This window comes from Pinus tabuliformis, chromosome 4_1 (assembly GCF_031772625.1).
Source record: "Pinus tabuliformis cultivar Carrire ecotype Pingquan chromosome 4_1, CPIR1, whole genome shotgun sequence".
NCBI classification, from domain to species: Eukaryota; Viridiplantae; Streptophyta; class Pinopsida; order Pinales; family Pinaceae; genus Pinus; species Pinus tabuliformis.
This window is the reverse complement of record NC_142303.1, coordinates 433,608,277-433,614,805: the sequence shown is the minus strand read 5'-3', so window position 1 is coordinate 433,614,805 and position 6,529 is coordinate 433,608,277.

Below are 6,529 nucleotides of genomic sequence, written 5' to 3'. Positions count from 1 at the left end.
ACTAGCAAAAGGATTCCCTTGTAAGTGATTTGTGATAGAGGCGTACTCGATGTCCATTTGCTTTAAAAGAGTAGCTAGACCCATCAATGGTGGCTAATGTAAGGGTGTCATTATCATGCACCTCTTGTATCTCATAAGGGCCTAACCATCTAGTCTAGACTTTGCCCAAGAAATCCTCAAACCTAGAATCATATAGAAGTTCCCAGTCACCTTCATGGAGGATATTCTTGATGAGGGCATCATGCCATTTCTCTCTTTATTGTTGGATCAGTGCAGTATGCTGAAGAGCTGATAGCCAGATTTCATCCACTTCATTAGTTTGGTGTAGCCTGTTAATATGTCCTTCATTCAAATCCAAGCCTACTTCTTGAGCTATCCTCAATGTCTGAATTTCAAATTCTATTAGGAAGATAGGTTCTTTGCCAAACACTAGCTGATATGGGGAATATCCTGTGGTATTTCTCCATGTCGTGTGATATGCCCACAGGGCTTCTGGAAATCGGGTAGCCCAGTCACATCTATGTGATGCAACTATCTTTGTTAGTATAGCCTTGATTACTTTATTGTTACTTTCTACCTGGCTGTTTGCCTGTGGGTGGTATGGAGATGTGATTCTATGCATGATATGATAATTTTTTAATGTAGCAGCAATCTTATGGCCTACAAATTGTGGCCCTCTATCCGTGATTATTTCTCTAGGCAAGCCATATCATACGAAAATTTGGTAAAGAAAGTGGATTACTGAGTCCTCCGTTGCCCTTGGTAATGCTTCTACCTCCACCCATTTAGTCACATATTCTTTTGCAACCAATATATATGTCTTTTGATTAGATGATGGGTTTATTGGGCCGATAAAGTCTAACTCCCAGTGTTCAAAAGGTTCAATGACTAACTATGGATGCAGGGGCATCTCGTCAGACTATCCAGGGCGACCCATTCTTTGGCGGATATCGCATGCCTAGACAAACTTCTTAGCGTCCTTAAAAATGGTGGGCCAATAATAGCCTATCTATAAGACTTTGTGACCAGTCCTATGTTCTACAAAATGCCCACCACAAGGTCCATTGTGGCAAGCTTTTAGGATGTCGAATATTTCGTCTTCCTTGACACACCTTCGTATATGCATATCGGCTCCTGTGTGAAAGAGGTATCCTCTGATCTAGGAGAACCGAGTGTTGCATTGTACTATTTGTTTTCTTTCACTGGGAATCAGGTGCTTAGGTAATTTTCCCACTGCTAGGTAGTTCACAACATCCACGTACCACGGTGTTTTCACCAGGGAACTAGTCTTCTATTGATGCTGAGTCGTCTGTCTTTGGTATACGTGAGAGGAAGTCTGCCACTAAATTTTCCTTTCCTGGTCGATAATTGATTGTTATATCGAATTCCTGCAAAAGGATCAACCATTGTGTCACTCTTCGATTCATAACATGTTTATCAGCTAAATATTTAATGGCAGAGTGATCAGTATACAAGACCACAAGGTATCCTATTATATCATGTCTGAATTTGTTAATAGCATAGATTACAGCCAGAAATTCCTTTTTGGTAACAATGTAATTCAGCTCAGCAGGAGACAAATTTATGATGATGTAGTATATCGTATAAGGTTTCTTATCTTCCTCCTGGGCAAGAACTACTTCAATCGTCGTATCTGATGCATTGCATGAAATCTGAAATGGAAAATCCCACTTTGGACCCTGTAATACGGGGGCTGTTGATACTAACCATTTTAAATCTTCAAAAGCAATGTCACATTTGTCAGTCCATATAAAATTGATATTTCATGTTAATGCATATAATGGTGCAGCAATTTGGGAGAATTCTTTATAAATCTTCTATAATATCCAGCAAATCCCAAAAAACTATGTACCTTAGTTTGTGTGGAGGGGGTAGGTATTAAGAGGATTATTTGAATTTTTGCTGGATCCACCTAAATTCCAGCTGCTGAGATGTAGTGACCCAGGATGAGGCCCTCGGTCATCATCATGTGGCATTTCTCATGGCTTAAACAGAGCCTGGTAGCAATGCATCTTTGCAGAACTTTCTCTAGCGTTTGTAATGTTGGCTCGAAGTCATCTCCATAGGGTGTAAAGTCATCCATGTACACCTCGAGCCCCTCGTTTATCAAGTCTGAAAAAATGCTAAGTATAGCCCTCTAGAATGTGGTAGGTGCATTGCACAGTCCAAAAGGTAAGACCCTGTAAGAAAATGTCCCCCAAGGGCAAGTGAAGGTAGTCTTATCCTGGTCTTCAGGGGAAATTTGGATTTGATTGTAGCCGCTGAAGCCGTCTAGGAAAGAGAAGAATTTTTTACCTACCAATGTGTCCAAGACCTGGTCGATGAATGGGAGGGGAAAATGGTCTTTTTGGGTTGCTTTATTAAGATCTCTATAATCGACACATATACGCCACTTCCCATTCTTTTTAAGCAACACAACTAATGGAGAAACCCATTTGCTATCAGATATAGGATAGATTAAATTTACATCTAACATTTTGTGTAGTTCATATTTAACAACATATTTAAGGTGAGGGTTTAACTTCCATTGAGGTTGTCGAATGGGCCTCGCATATTTTTCTATATAGATGTGGTGCATGCATAATTAGGGATCAATCCCTTTCATATCTGGGTAATCCCAAGCGAAAGCCTCTTTATATTTTCTAAGGAGTTGAACAATTCTCTGCTCTTGGTCATTAGTCAGGTTTTTATTAATGTTTAAGACTTTCCCTGGCTCAATTTCAATGGATTTTCTGTTATAAATAGTAGTTGTTGGTATTGTCTAGTCATTAATATCTTTTAAGGGATCTTCTTCAATTTTGTTATCCAAGGCTGCTTTGATCATGTGACATTTTAGATTGGAGACGACAACTGGTTGGTTAATGTAAGTGTTAATGATGTCATCTTCTGTTTGATTCTTAAATTCAAGAGCATCTTCTACAGTTAGCGGTGATTGAATGTTTTCAGTTAAGTATGATACAGGTTGTTTTCTAGTTTTTATTATTGTTAGGCTTAGCTGAGATGGAGGATATAAAGCTAGATTCTTCACATTACTTCCTCTTGTTATCATCATACTACTTGTTCGACAGCTTATGTAAGCATTTGCAGTTGCTAGCCAAGGTCTTCCTAGAATAGGGGATGCCATCTAGTCGGTTTCTAGGATTAATTATCAAGAAATCTACTAGGTATTCCCAAGAGTCTACAAACACCATTACATCTTGTAATGTCCCTTATGGTTTGACAACTGATTGGTCAGCAAGTTCCAATAGGGTTGTAGTTGGATTCAAGGTTGTAATGCCAAGCTTTTGACAGGTTGTTGTTTTGAGAATATTAATGGTTTCTCCTAAATCAACTAATGCATTGGGGAAGGAACATCCATGTATTTGCGCTGTGACTATAGGGTTTCCTAGGTCCTCATATTTCACCGGTGTTTCTCTTCCTAATAATAAATCAAACAAAGTTCCGACTACGTGGACAGTTGGGGTTGTTTCTATTTTCCTTTTAGGCTTTTTAGTACACAATTCCTTAATAGTTTTTGCATAAATGGGAATGTCTTGAATAGCCTAGAGGAGGGGTATTTTTACACAAAAGATTTTTTAGTTCTCGTAGAAGATCGAAATCATGATATTCTATTGGGTGGGGTATAATCAATCTCTCTGGGAATGGTGGAGAAGAGGTAATAGTTTGATCATGGCTTTTCTATTTAACCATATTCTCCATTTGAGGTGTTCGTTCTATAGGTAACAAATCTTTTATTTGTATGTTTTTATCCCCCTCTAACTCAATTATCCGTCTAGACCTTAATTTGAGTTCATTACACTCCCTCAACTTAGTTTCCAGCTCCGGTACTTCAATAATTTTCGCAGATTGGATGGGTCTATTGTTGGGATTTGGGTTCGGCTAGGCTAGGAGATGTGGTCGTAGAAATGGTTGAGGGTTTTGCTGCAATGTGTAAGGTGCTGGTAGTGTAGGTTAAGATAGGGGAATTGTTCCTGCTGGCTGGTTTGTAGGTCTTTGCCAGCTTGACTGCCAGTTCTAGTTCTATGAAGTGGAGGGTGGCCATTGGGATGGATATGTATTGTTCTGTAAGAATGGTGGGAAGTAAGGGGAATTTGGCCAACTATTGTTTTGATTTGATTGATTGGACCAAGGTGGCATAGAGAATGGTTTATGTGACCAATTAGGAAAAGGTGGTTGGTTTTTCCACATAGCTCCTGTGTATTGTTGAGAATTATAATGCAAGGGTTGAAAGAAAGAGGATGGGTCAGTAGGTGTACTTGTTTTTCGTGCTTACCATTGGCGACACTGATTTAGCAGGTAGACTAGTTCTGTTTCTTCCTCTGCCTCCTTGAAGACTGCTTATAACCCTGGGAGTGATGGGTAGCTTTCTGTAGCATGATTTTTAGTGCATATGGCATAGGTCTATACCATATCCAACATGCATTCTTTATGACTATGCTTCTTCCTACATCTAGGTCAAAATATCGCCAGGTTTTGTTTTGCTTTAACCTACTTCTACTTGGCTTGCATGATGTCTAATTGCATTGTCAAAGTTCCCAAGATATATGTTTTTATATCCTCCATCAGGTTGCTGATTTCTGCATGAGTAATGCTCCCACCAGAGATTTTGTTGTCCTTGGTGGTTTCATCACTTTCTGCTGGTTTCAATCTCATACTGCCTCTTGAGCATCTGATACACAAATTAATAATGTTAACATAGTCTTCTTGATATATATCACCTTTACCCATAATATTTAATGTCTCTATCCATTGATATTTCATTCCTTTAATCAGTGTAGTTTTTAGCACATTATCAGGCAAAGGTAGATTTACATAGGGACACCTTTGGAGGTTATATTGAAAATGCTCCGCATATTCCTCCAATGTTTCACTAGGTCTTGCTACCATTTGGAATATTTCGTCTTTTAGTTCCCTAGATCTGCAATAGTCCTAATATTTTTTAAGGAAAGTGGTTTTCATTTGATCCCAATCATTTACGGTTCCCCCACCTAGTCCCATAAACCAATGAAGGGCTACTCCTTTTAACGTAGAGGGAAATAGCTTTAGTTTCTGGGGATCGATGGTGTAATCATAACCCTGACATAATACATCAAATTCAAATAGAAATGCATCTAGATCCTCTGATGTGAGTCCATGAAAGGTGGGAATATTTTGTAGAGGGATAACTTTCATGGGTGCGTTGACAGCTGTGTCAACGATGGGATACTGTAATGTAGAGGTCTGGGGTGCTTGTGGATTATTGGCCATTTGATCAAATATATGCCAATACCCTTCTGGGATCTCAGGAACTAGAGCGTTATTCCTAGGATGTCTAGAAGGGGTAGAAATGATCTTAATAGCACTCCCTCAATCTAGGATACTAGGTGTCCTTTGCTCAATTACTATCTGAGAGGATCTTGGTTCCTCTGTTTCCCCAGTTTCTCCTCCTCCTTCACGAATATTACAAGAATTCCCTTATTGTGAGGAAATTGGGTACAAAGTTTCAATTTCTTGAAAACTCTGCTCAGTTCCTTCCGTTTTATTGTGGACCTCAATGTAGGCTACAAATGGTGAGCCTGTGGCCCAAAGGGAGATAGTAGGTTGTCTGGAAGCAACAGTTTGCGGACCTACTAATGGCTAAGATTCAACTTTTCTTAAGATGTCATCAATGAAATTTGATTATCCAAGGGTCACCAGTCCCTTAGATTTTTCAGGTTTGGGTAGTGGAATTGGATTGTTTTTGGGTCTTTTCTTCTTAGTCATTCATGCAAACAATTCAAATGTTGATCTCTATCCTAAGTTCCTAACAACTCTACTAGAAAGAGGGTGGGGGAGCAGGAATTTTACTTGCTCTATACATAGGTTCTTACCTTCCATTTTTAATACCCAGTTCTCTCTCAACAAATAAGCATCAAACACCTACTTCACTTTTCTGTAATTATGTTGACAACCGGGCGAAAGAGAAAGCACTTTACTTGCTCATTACGTAGGTTCTTACCTTCTGTTTTCAATACCCAATTCTTCCTCAACAACAATTATCAGATATACATCACTCTTTGTAAATGGCTACACTCTCCCCAGCAACAGCGCCAAAATGTTGGCTGATAAAAGGTGCCTTTTAAAACTCCTAATTATCCCACATTAATCATCAACCCAGGCAAGTGCTCTTATTTCAAGAGTGTACATAGTATGTGGCTGCTATTAATTCAGAGAGTAATGTTTCCTAGATTGCAATATAGATCTTTTAATACAAGAGTAAACGGATGCATCTAATAAACTCTAATTGCAATTATTAAAGAAAACTCAATCTTCTAATGAAATCGAATCTTACAGCAATACAAGTAACAACATCATCAATGGAGAGTACAATAGCAATAACTCATCTCTTCTTAGTTGATTTTAATCTAAATTAAACGCAATCTCCAGTAAACAATCCAAATAGAAATGATATCAATCTGAGAGTCCAATAGCGATAATTAAACTCTTTATAGTTGATCACATCAATTCAAATATTTATCTAAGTAAATTA